General features: G+C 39.9%; 1 protein-coding gene across 5 annotated transcripts in view; it reads right to left on the bottom strand.

Moving 5' to 3' along the window:
• LOC127659387 (protein diaphanous homolog 2-like) overlaps positions 1-13,857 on the bottom strand; it is a 609,426-nt gene that overhangs the window by 471,452 nt on the left and 124,117 nt on the right. The window lies entirely within an intron of this gene.

Genomic DNA, 13,857 nt, shown 5'->3' with positions numbered 1-13,857 from the left:
GGGAAAGCAATGTGTTCCATGCTAACAGATGTGGAATCTAAGCGCTCACACACAGACACACACACTCCAGCAGGCATACCCATGCATAAGGAGCAGGCCCTGGGAACTGCCTGGACAGCACACATACACTGTGCTGTCCACCAATGTTCACTCCACTCACACTCAAGAGCGGCAACGCACAAACACACACTCGTGTGTGAACAGACTCCCTTGCATAAATACACACACATACGGTGCAGAAATTAAAGCAGCACATAGCTTGCAGGTTTGTCTTGACAGACAAAAGCTTTGGTGAAGTGTGTGCTTGGCTAAAATTGGAGGGGGCAGATTTTAATATTTGGGCTAAACCATCAGCCCCATCCGAGCATAAGGATCTAAATGAGGAAGGGGTGAATGGGGCCATCTCGATGTGGGGAGTCTGTGTGCTGTTGCCATGGGGATACAAAGTGTCACTCAGGCAGCATTCCGAGCACTCAAATTCTATGAGCAAATTCTACAAAATCTTGGTCACCAAAAAACTGAAAATGCTGCCAGCGTAAAAGGACTGGGACTATTGAGCTTTAAAACGTCACAACTGATAATCTCCGACATAGCTCTCAAATCCCATTACAAAGCACATCATTGGCACCAAACCTGGCACAACGCACCATATTTGAAAATACACAAGCACAAATGAAATTTTAAGTGTATAACAACTTAAATTTAGTTGTTCCTCAAAACAAATTATTATAAGGCTTCATAAGACTTGGAATATACATCAATGAGCCAAAACATTATGACCACCTGCTTAATATGTTGCTGGTCCTCCGCGTTCCAACAATACAGTGCCGACCCACCGAGGCATGGACTCTACAAGACCCCTGAAGGTGTCCTGTGGTATCTGGCATTAAGACATTAGCAGCAGGTCCTTCAAGTCCTGTAAGTTGCTAGGTGGAGACACCATGGATCGGACTTGTTTGTCCAGAATTTAAAGGCCAGTGCAACACCTTGAACTCTTCATCACGTTTCTCAAACCATTCCCAAACAATGTATGCAATGTGGCAGGGTGCATTATCCTGCAGAGAGAGGCCACTGACTTAAGGGCTCAAAATATGCTTTCATATTCACACAGAACTAAAACAACACACAGTTCATAATTACAAATATAGTTCAATTATTTTACTGACAAAATAGTTTCTAAAGACATATATGTTCAAGACCAGAGTTTATATACAACAGACTTGTTGCTCAAGTCTTTACTTCTGCTCATTTCTCCTGCATTCAATGTGTTGACTACAATAACTGATTGCTGACTGTTTGCTTGCATTGCATGGACAGGAGCAGTGACAATTTTCTACTACATTTTTCCTTTTGTGTTCCATTACAGAAGAGGTTTTGTAACAAAATAAGTGTGAGCAAATGATGATTTTCATTTTGGGTAAACTAACCCTTTGAAGATCTGCAGCACTGTTCATTTACCAGGCTTCCAAATCCATGCCAAAAGGGTTTTTGTGGTTGAGTATACTGTAATTCATTTACATTTTTTCTCTTTCTCAAAAAATGGCACAGTGTCTCAGTCGAGCCATTACACCCTCCAGTGCCACTGTGTTTATCCCCCTTTCACCTTATAAACAAATATTATCCCACCCACACGATGATCTCCACAGGCATCACATTACTAAATTATTACGTTTCAGTTCCAGTGGCCTCATCATATCCAATCACACAAGTGCAATATATATTTCAGCAACAACTGCTGCAATTCTCTCATTATGACTATCATGCCAGCTTTGGCAATTTCTTTTAACAGTGAAGTGTATTCATTATCAGTGAAGCTGACAACAGGAGAATACTTGTTGTAACTGGTTATTTGAGAGGTAAAGTCAGACACACTCCTAACGCCGGCCCTCATTAATCTCTGAGAGTAACGCTAGTGTGCTGATGCAAAACAGTGCTCTACACAGAAATCTGAATCGCTTGGTGAGTGTACGGTATAGTGAGAGTGAAAGGTGAGAAAGACAGAATGAGAAAGAGAGTTTCTAAAAATGCTTTTTGATCAACATCTAGTGTCCATAATTGCCCACAAAATACAAACAGAGTGCATCAGATGTTCAGAAAGCTACAGAGTAAAAATACGATTTGGTTCAGCTTATTTTGAATTTCAAAAGGATTCACGCATTCTTAAGATTCTCTTTATAACCTTAAGCATCAATTCTGCATATTGCAAACTTCTGGAGACAAGGACTTCAATGAAACTACTCAATCAAACACGACTCCTCAACTAATATGAATTATAATATATAATATTAATATGAAATTCTTCATGACTGCAAACAAAAAGAACCAGACTTTGGATTACAGAAACATTGGACAGGTAGAAATACTTGACTTGGCAAGATGCATTTCCACACAACTGTACTTTTGCAATATCCACACAAAAATCATGCAATAAGGTGGTAGCCGCATGTGTATACACACACACACACACACACACACACACATAAGCACAGGTGGCACACAATTAATGAGCTGTACTAGTCTTAGATGTCTTCAGCAATGCTTTCTAATTAAGAGAGTTCATATAGTTCAGGAAGCCTATTACCAAGTGCTGCACTTATACATTCTTTAGCACGGTTCTCTGCATCTCATGTGCTTGATTTACTTTATGTGTGGTGGAGATAGCCAAGTGGGCAAGGGAGTGGGAACTACCAGAAAGTCACTGGTTCAATCCCCAGATCTGGTGGTCTACAATTCAGCTGCCCTATCCAGGGGCCATTCCATCATTGTTCCATAGTCCTACTGGCCTTGTACTGACCCCTCTCTCTTTCAGCAGGGATGTATGTGTACTGTGCTTAAATAACACTCACCATAAAAGCGTGTGTATTATGGGTTTGGACATGAAAAAAAGAATGAATGCAGCTATTTGTGCACAACACATTAAAACATTTCTATTCAGGTTTATATAACTCCAACATCATGAAAGACATCTCCAATGCAAGTGCTGCAGTCTGAATGTATTCTGCTGCTATGCAGTTGCTTTTTATTGCTTGAAAACAAACTGCAACTGAAAGTGCACCAGGCAAGTTGGGTTCAGACCAGTCTCTGCCTCAATGCCCTTTGTTTAATAATTTAAGGGCGAATTGATGGACAGATGGGTGGAAATGTGAAGCAAGTAACCAGCACTGATTCTTTGTATGTTTGTAGGGGGAGCAGTGCATTAGGAAACATTTTCTGGAGACAGCCAGCAGGTCTCAACCGTAGAGAGCTCAGAATGGGTACAAGAAGCTAGGCATAAATCCTTCCTGACACCCTCCAGCCTGCTCTCACCACAAAACCATGAGCAGGAAGAAAACTATAAGTAGTTTATTTTTCTTTTCTGAGCTTTTGCTCAATCTCTGTCTTTCTGTATCACTCTCTCCTATTTCACATTCTCTTGCTCTCTCTAGAGAGTGAAAAGCATGCAGCAGCAGCAGGCTCTGGTCCTTGCTGATGGTGGGATGGTATAACACAGGCTGGGCATATGGGACGCAGGCCTCTAAGCAGCACCTGTCTAGTGTACAAAGCTCACCTACCTCCATCCACCCCTTCATTTCCCTCATCTCCGCTTCTCTCCTGTCCCCTTCTCTCCGCCCCTGCATGGACACTGGGAGAAGTGCCACCACATCACCTTACAGTGCTTTTCATCACTCTGTGACAGTGTGTCAGCTTTGCTCCCTGTCACCAGCACACCATACACACTGATGTTCAGCATCCTCGGCTGTGCTCTGCTTCAAACCCCAGCAATGTGACAATTGAATAATTTCACCTGCATTCTGTGCTGCTCTCCTATCACACTATCCTATCCCTGTCCTCAAGGTTGGTCACAGTGGCAAGGTGTGATAATGAATGGGTTACTGTGTGTAAGGAGATGGGTTGAAGGGTAGAAGGATTGTATGTGTGTGTGAGATCCCCCTATGCTTCACAGACCACCTGTCAATGCTAGCTTCTGTGTATGAGTGACTAGCTGTCAGTGTCAGACAAGCCTACCAGTATCTAAAACACTGTCACCCTCTCCCACAATTACTGTTCCATATTATTTAGCCACTCAAATCACCGCTCTGCACAGGGAAAGAAAAACACTTTCCCCCTTTCTATTTTGCTAAATTTTCTGCTTTTCTCCATCAGTATCAAAAATGTCATGTTTTGATTTCACAACAGCATTTACGTTCCGGCCTAAGCAACGAAGAAGTTAAATCATCTGTCAAAAGAACACTTTGCAGTAAAATGCATTAATTACATCCATCTCATGGGGCGATCGTACTGACAACAAATCTGAATTGCAGATGGAGTATGTGCAGAATGTGTCACCATCCTGTCACTCTGTCAGCCTGGGTTTTTGTCTGACAGGACTGTGACATCATCGTCCCATGTCTGTCTTGTGTTTCATTGTCTGTCTTTATGTGAGTGCACGTTTTCGGTTGTATTCCCTGCCGTGCGCTCTTCGGTCTACCTTGTTTCATGCCAGGAGCACGGTCAGGATCCGTTCAGGATCCGGACACTCGTGCTCCATGTCTGTCTGTTATAGACATTTTGGCAGCATGCACTCACGTCAATATTTTGTCTGGCTCTCGAGAACACGTTGTGTGCCCGGGTTGCGAGCTGTCTTTATGTTGTGCTGAGGTTCAGTCACTTCGGTCTAAGGGGTCGGTTGTGTGTGTGTGTGTGTGTGTGTGTGGCCAAACTCTCGCACAGGTGTCCTGTCTTGTTTTTGTCGCCTGTTGTGTGCATCGCGTGGCGTTTGCGTTGCGATATACACTCAGGTTTTGTTTAGTGTGAGAATGTGTGGCATCGCTTTGTTTGACATTGCTACGCATTCTCTCATCTTGTCTGTTGGTTGGCATGAGGGTATATTGCCTGCCTATCTTGGCAATTCGGGTGTTTTGTTGTCTTGTGAGAGCATGTGTCTTTGTTTTGTATCTGTATCGTCATATGCCTCTCAGTCTCCCTGCCTCCTTGTTTGCCCATTATTAGTTTATTAGCCTCACCTGTCCCTTGTTAACCTGTTTGATTTCTCTCCCTATTTTATTCCCCTCGTGTGTGCTGTCCAGGGCCAGTTCATCTTGTTTGTTCCTCTATGTCGGTCCTGTTTCGTCCCATCTTGGTCCAGTCGGTCATTTGCCCTATTCTCCTATGCCCAAGCCTGGATTGTCTGTTTCCCCTACGGGGTAATTTATGCTTGTTTTTTCCCCTCCTGTGGGAGTTTATGTTAGACTTAGCCTTTCTTTTTGTTTAAATATATCCCCTTATTTAACTCTTCTTTTGGGTCCTGCCTGCTGCATTTCTCTTACAGAATGTAAAAGATGAAATGCTTGTGGCTAAAGCCATCACATTTCTTCCTTCAAATATCATCTGAGCATCCAAACGCAATCAAGATTCTGGCATTTTAAAAAACAAATGAGTCCTTTCTCTCTACATACCTTCCATCAAAACATGCCCTGACAGACAATAGTGGAAGTGTACAATGTGACTAAGTGTGTGTGGGTGTGTATATGTATACAGTGGTGTCAAAAAGTTTAAAACCACTAGTAAAAATGTTTCTACTTTGCATTTGACACTATAAATTACACATTGTTACACAATGTTAGCATAAAATTGCATGGAAAAATGAACATGAATTACAGAGTCGCTGGTATACCCCCCTTTTGCTTTAACGACAGCATGCATTCAAGCTGGCATGGATTTCACAAGTTTGTGCAAAATCTGATCATCCATGTCTCGTCATCCCAGCATCATGATATGTTCCAAATAGCATATTGTGTGCTTTAAAGGACATAAGGAAATATAAACTTTCAAATTCAGCCAAAAGTTTATTTAGGTAAAACAATTTGTACAAAAGGCAAATTATGTTTTTTAATAATATTTTTTCCCGTAATTCTACAAATTCAAAACGTTTTCTTTAAGGGTTCAGATTAGGGTTAGTTTATAAATTATATTATATAAAATAAGGTATAATAAGATATAAAATGGATTTAGCACTTTATTAGGTACACCTGTACACCTAGTTATTCATCCAATTATCTAATCAGCCAATCGTGTCGCAGCAGTGCAATGCATAAAATCATTCAGATACGGGTCAGGAGCTTCAGATAATGTTCACAACAACCATCGGGAATGGGAAATAAATGTGATCTCAATGATTTCAACTGTGGTATGATTGTTGGTGCCAGACCATTTGAGTATTTCTGTAGCTGCTGATCTCCTGATTTTCACAACCTTTTATTTCACAACCGTCCCTAGAGTTTACTCAGAATGGTGCCAAAAATAAAAACATCCAGTGAATGGCAATTCTGCGGAGAGAAATGCCTTGTTAATGAAAGAAGTCAACCTAGATTTGCTAGACTGGTTTGAGCTGACAGAAAGTCTACGATAATTCAGATAACCACTCTGTACAATTGTAGTGAGCAGAATAGCATCTCAGAATGCACAATATGTTGAACCTTGAGGCGAATGGTCTAAAATAGCAGAAGACCACTTCGGCCACATTAGTGTTCCTAATAAAGTACTAAGTGAGTGTATAAGTTATTATATAAAAATTAAATGTGTGTGTGCGTGTCAGTGAGGTGATGCTTTCTACAGAGAGATTAAATGCTGTTGCTGTCTCATGGAATGCATTTAGGGAAATAGAATCTATAGGTATCCTTTCTGGAAAGAATGGGATTAATGCACAGGGCCAGTTCAGCATTGCATGGCTGCTCTGCTGGCTGGGAGTGTGCTTATTAAAGTTGATTGGTTTACACAAGCTTTCCATGGCAAGTCAAGGTCAACTGTAATGGCCCTCTGATTGTGAATAAATCTGCAGCTAAACTAAACAGCCATCCATCTCTTCCTCTCGGTTTTCTTTCCCTCTCTAAAGTGCATCTGCCTGCTAAGATGTAACATCAAACTAAACAATCTCTGATATGCATGATTGCTTATTTTAATTTTCATCCTAGATTATAATATTGCATCTGAGTGAAAGAGAGAGAATGAAGAGTAGAAAAGGTTCCTTGTTTGTTTACTCCCCTTTTGTAAACAACTCTTGTTGGTTGGAGAGGGACACATTAAAAACAATTAGGCAGATCCCTTTGCCATAACCAGGAGGAGGAACCCAGCACAAGACAAAAGAAATTTCAGATGCTGCACTGACAGTTCGTTCTCACAATTCAAATAAACAACAGCAGGAGAAAACATTCAAATCAGAGATTTTTTTTTTCTTTTGTCACTTGCTCTATTACATATTGTGCATATCAAACATTGTCTATGAGGCACAAGGGATCAAATTTATTTGTTTTTGGGTGTGAGGCATATACAGGGGGGAAATAATTTCATTCTCGTCAGCAGAAGTTGTTGATTCTGTTTTGATGCCGCTTCATCAGGCCTGCATTCCCCCTCCTGACATCTACACACACAAACAGCAGATCATACGGAAGGGGATGTCAGGAGACAAGCATTACATCGGATGCCACACTCCCTCTGATCGCACTTTTGCGCAACAAACACAACTGCTGTGGACGAACACAATGTTTTTTACCCGCAGCCCTTTCTACAAAAGATTCCAACACACTGTCTGCTCGTGACCACGTTTGTTGCTTCTTCTAACAAATGTCCTGTCTGCTGTACAGCTTTTGTTTTCCCTTTGTGCTCAACTGGCTGTTTTCTTATAAAAGGAGTTGGCTCGCTAGGGATGGTGCTATTCCAGGACCTTTCAACATTCCCGAAGTGTGAAATCTGTGAAAAAGTATGATAAATCTTTCAAAGCCTTGCAGGCCGTCACAAACACGACTGTCAATAAGACAGAAAAGTTATAGAGCCTGCTAACAACAATGGGAGCCCAGAAATGAGGCAGCCTGTCATATTGAGGAGAATGGGTGATGGCTGCTGTCCACCCTGCTGTGCGGGGTGACCAATGAAGGGGTAACACTGGGCAGAGCCCTAACCTTTAAGCTCCACTGCCTTCTGGTAGATAGTGCTGCCTAGAGCCTAGACGGACTGTAACAGCACCAACCCTCACCAACACACTCACCAAACCTCCAGTGTGCTACGCATTGGTGTAGGATTATCCATGCAGAAGAATTGCAGCAATATGATTTGAATCTAGAAAATCCTAGAATTCCTCAACGTCATTAATTAAAGGACCAGGCACCAACAATCCGTGTGAAGGCCTGCCATTAGACAATAAAATGGTCAAAGACACTGAAACAACATAATTCAAAGCAAAAAAAAAGGCAATTGCCAGAGAGGCCCCTCACCATGACCTTCTGAACTTCCACATTGAGCTAAAGCAGGCTTTTCTTTGAAAGGTTTCCTTGCAAAGACCATCAGATTTGCACGACTCAAATACTAGAACATTTCATCTTAATCCAGGAACATTTCACACAAACTCACAGTACTTTATGGAGTTAACCTTCTAAAATGTACAGAATGGATTTAAACCCCCAATTTATACCATACCTAGCCTTGCCATATAATTATGAAAATGGCTTTGAACTGTGGTAACTTTTAAAAATTACAATTTAATGATTATAGCCAGATGTATATTTTTAAAATATGTGTAATGCTTTGTAATCACTTCTAACTAACAAATTGATGATTATAATCTTTAATCTTGTATGGTAACTTCAAGGTGCACCTGATATTATACCCAACAATCAGGTTTCTCATAACATGTAATGTATTGTCCATATTGTAAAACTAATGAAATAACCAGTATGAATTGTAACCAGGGATATTCATGTTTTGTTACCTATATATATATATATATATATATATATATATATATATATATATATATATATATATATATATATATATAATATTCATGAAAGAATGTCATATTAAGTATGCAAACACTTGCTGGGTTAATAAGAGAATGCTGATGACAATGAATGTCTTGTCTCTTGTAATGTTGTCAAGATATAAAAGTTCATGATTAAACATGCACTATTTTTGAGCAGGAAGTCCCAAGAATCACCCAAACAAAGGGTCCTAAATCAATTCTGAAAAGGGACAGACCAGTCGAGTCACTTCTGATTGACGCAGGACACCTTTGGGGATGCGGCCAATTTCAAATGTCTCCAAACAGGAAAAACTCTCCTCTCAGCTCTCGACCTCTTCGATCCTCTCTCGACTCCTCTCTTCTGAACTATTCTGCTGAAGCGTGCTTCTTCCAGATCCTCCGTGCCATGTAGAGTCTATGGAAAACTCGGGACACACAAAGTCCTCCTTGCACAAGGCCTGAGTTGAATGGAAGGCCTCGGGAAGGAAAACTCAGGACACACAAAGTCCCGAGGAAGCATCTCACACTCTGCTCTACGGTTCACAAACCCAACAGGAGTCGCGAGTCCTCCTTGCAGAACGCCTTGCTTCATCCAGACAATAACTATCCGATCATCAGAGTCCAAAACATAGACGGAACGAATTTTCTTCAAACGCCAAAGAACACAACCAAGGAAACCGACTTTTTCTCAAAGTGCTGGTGTATTATTTGAATACTTTGGGGAATCCGATTGCAAATCGATTTAGACTCAAAGAAGGATAAAAGGTTCTTAAGACATTGTCAACAGACTCATTCTCTGTATTCATTTTCATTTTCTCTGTATTGATAATTTACTTCACATTCAGTCACTTTACTCACTACCCGTTTCACGTCGTATGTATTACGTTAGTTTTATGTTTAGAATAGCAATAAAGTTTGTCTGTATTCAAAGATAATTTGAATTTTTATAAATAATCTCATCCCTGTTTTTAAAAGATTTCACTTCACAGCTGTACCTAAATATGTGTAATATTATTTTCAATAAGCCATGAGAATAATATAACTCCAATAAGTGAATTAATCATAATTCCCTAACTAAAGCTAATTCCTTACAGTATAAATTGTGAGTGGATACAACGAGACGTTGTATTATGAATTTAATGGTGGAGAATTTTATTCAGACAAATAATCTAGTTATTTGTCATTTATCTAATTATAATGGTTGTCGAAGGCAACTAATTCCATTATAAATTTCCGTATGTAATAATGTAGAGTAAGGACAGTTTAAATTAATTCCTAGCTCACACCTACTGTTTCCCTACAAATAATGGTGGGACACACGGCAATTTAACCTGTACAGTGCACAGCTACATCAACCAAATTCCCTACATATATTGGTGTGTGATTGCAGGCACATTAACTGATCCTGTCTACATTTATACAACCAAATTCCCTACATATATTGGTGTGAGAATGCGGGCACTTTAACTCATCCTGTCTACATTAATACTTATAAAAATCCTACACAGGAAAAAGTTCAACATTTATGCCCAAATAAGACGTGGCTGACAGGGTACACACACACACACACACACACACACACACACACACACACACACACACACACACACACACACACACACACACACACACACACACACACACACACACGCACATCCAGACACACACATACACATCAGGCTCAAACCATGATAAGAGCACTCATTAGATATCAAGATTATAATTAGGATTTTACTATGACTCGATGGGCAGGAGAGTTGACTAGTATGTCATCCAACAAATAACTAGTCATGTAAAGAGGTCAACTACTACTTTTTTTTATTATTATTTAGCTTGAATGTTTATAGTAAAGGGTTTTAATGCACTGACAGTTTACACTATCTGTAAATTTGCATCTCCAAATTAATCCCATTTAAAGCACCACCACTAAAGCCAAAATCACTGCTTTTGTAGCAAATTCCCAAAAATGTCAAGACAATTACTGGTGGACTTCATAAAAATTACCTGATGTAAGCATTGTTATCGATATTATGCATAATCCGTGATTCTTTGTCTATTTGTGAGGACAAAGTTTTATGCATTTTAAGGTTATAGGCTATTTGTTAGCTGAAATTTGTCAGCTATCCTATAAAAGGGCATTTCGAGTCCATATATCAACACGTCTAATTGGTGTCTGGTGGCCTCTAAACCAGCAATCATACAGGACATACTGTCTGTAAGACTGACAAGACATTCAGAGAACCCACTGACTAGTCGATTGTGAATATTGTAGTTTTGCACTTTCTTATTCATTCTGGCCTTCTGGAATAGTGAAAAAAATGCTAACATTTGCTCTCACACAACTTAAAAATGCAGCCAGCCAGTGCCCTCCAAATACACCAAAAACAACTACCATTCCACCTTCTTCATCTATTGAGTAAAAATATTCTTACAACACTAACAAATTCAAAAAGCCATCAAAGGACAAATTCATCTTTTGCAGGCCCACAGGAAGTTGGGTAGTCTGCCAAAAACACCCTCTAAGGTCAAACATTTTTTGTATTTTTTTTAAAATAAATATCACAACTGCAAAGTCTGATTCCAACCCGCTGGACACAAACATCGATCTATAAGATTGTGTCAATTAGGACAGACATGAAGTTCAACAAACAGCCTTTACATCCCCCAATGGAGACTTCTGTTAGAGTCGAGATGTTAATAATAACCCTGCTATCTCTCTGCACTCAGTCACTCGACCATGACCATTGTAACAGTGTGATGCTTCCGAGATGTACTGGTCAGATTAGCATTAATCTTACAGCTAATATGGTGAGTTTAATTTTAGGAAATTAACTTTCGCCTACAGGACTCCTCAGCGTCAAAATGAATTACATGTCAAGCTGTAGCTGCCGGTCGTACCTAACTCTGCAGCAAAGCTATCTAGAAGCTCATTGTGTATGTAAATGCCTCTAATTGGAGCTGGCAAGCAAGTGTAACGATGCAATTTTTGTAATGATTTCAGTTTCCCCTGGTGTAACATTTAACATTAAAAAGACAAACGCATAAAGCAACATATTTAATAAAAAGGATTGGCCAAATACAGACATGAATTGCTACTTGAGGAATTACATTTGATTAAGCACTTGAAGTTATTTTAATTTGAAGCAAAATAAATAAATAAATAAATAAAAACTGGTGTCGTGGATTGACTGCATAATTTCGACGAGAGAAAGCAGGAGTCGTAATAAATGCTTTAGTCAGGCAAGCAATCTATGATGAAACCAAACACCTTTCCGTTACAGTAAGTGGCTATAACAAATCACATCTGTGTGTTAATGTCAGTCGGGTGCCAAGAGGTGCATAAAGCAGACTGGAGATGGGGGATATTTCTGACCTAATGCAATTAATAAATAACACTTTCAGCAAAGAGGTCATTAACACAAGTTACTGGACTGTATCCTGCTCTTGTCAGAAGATCAGACGGGTACACACTGTTTCACTGAACACTTAATTATCAGGATTGGGAGGCATATTTGCAACTCAGTGGCAACTTTCCGACAGTTTTCCCCAGCTGATTACTGAGTCTCCCCAACTCAGTGTTCAACCCCAGTCATTTCTAACACAGACACAACCAACTGCTTTCCTTTTTTGCAATTAAATCGGAAGTATTTTTACTGAGGAGCTAATATGGTTTTCAGCAAGCATCACAAAGTGCGATTAGAATGTTTGTCTCAAGGGTTTAATTCGAAAGACAAAAGGAGAGCCCCTGTTCACTGTGTAAAACGCTTTCAGTGTAGTGTCAGAAAAGTGCTATTTAAATGTAACATTCATACATATATATATATTCACTGATCAGCCACAACATTTAAACCACTGACAGGTCAAGTGAACAACATCGATTACTTCATTACAATGGCACCTGTCAATGAGTGGGATATATTAGGCAGCAAGTGAACAGTCAGTTTTTGAATTTCATGTGTTGGAAGCAGGAAAAATGGGCAAGCGTAAGGATCTGAGCGACTTTGATAAGGGCCAAATTGTGATGGCTAGATGACTGGGTCAGAGCATCTCCAAAACAGGAGAATGTTTTGGATTGTTTTGGTTTGTTTACAGCGCTTGGTCTGTGCAAGTTTCTGTAGTAAACAATGACGTGCTTTCTGTTTAGCTGTGCATTTACTGAATGAGCACTGTGCCACTGTGTGTCCGACTGTTTGTACTGTATTTTGTTTTATTTTATTCTAAACTGTTTCAATTATTCTTATTTTTTTATTCTTATTTTAATCTCTTCTATGTAAAGCACTTTGAATTACCATTGTGTATGAAATGTGCTATATAAATAAACTTGCCTTGCCTTGCCTTGCCTTGTCTCCTCCTCAACGTGATGCGTGACCTTACCAACAAGCTAATGTCATCCCTCTCATTAGCGCATGTCACAGAGATGTACAGAAGCGAACATTTGTAGTTAAAACTAAATAAGTATTGTTTTGTTTCTAAAAAATAATCAATCGTTTGGGTTCAGAAGAACTTTATTTGTCGACTGGAGTCGTGTGTATTCTTTTGATACACACTAAATATGCATTTTGGACAGTCAAAAAATGGAGTATATTTAATTGCATTGTTTAAAGGAGGAGGCCTGAAATGAAATCCTAAAAATCTTAAATTCTGTTTTGATGAAGAAGTTAGATACATCTTGGCTGGTCTGTGGGTGAGTAAATTATCAGCAATTTTTTATTTTTGGGTGAACTATTCTTTTAATGCTGACCATGATAGAAACTTGTCAGAACACACAGCGCATCGCAGCTTTCTACGTATGGGGCTGCGTAGCCGCAGACCAGTCAGAGTGCCCATGCTGACCCCTGTCCACCACCGAATGCACCTACAATGGCCACGTGAGTGTCAGAACTGGAACATGGAGCATTGGAAGAAGGTGGCCTGGTCTGACTAATCATGTTTTCTTTTAGATCATGTGGACGGCTGTGTGTGTCATCTACCTGGGTAACAGATGGCAGCAGGATTCACCATTGGAAGAAGGCAGGCCAGCAAAGGTGGTGTGTTGCTCTGGGCAATGTTCTAATGGGAAACCTTGGGTCCTCTCAGCTAAAACA

The sequence above is a fragment of the Xyrauchen texanus genome, chromosome 19, assembly GCF_025860055.1.
Source record: "Xyrauchen texanus isolate HMW12.3.18 chromosome 19, RBS_HiC_50CHRs, whole genome shotgun sequence".
Lineage (NCBI taxonomy): Eukaryota > Metazoa > Chordata > Actinopteri > Cypriniformes > Catostomidae > Xyrauchen > Xyrauchen texanus.
This window is presented reverse-complemented; position numbering and strand designations above follow the sequence as displayed.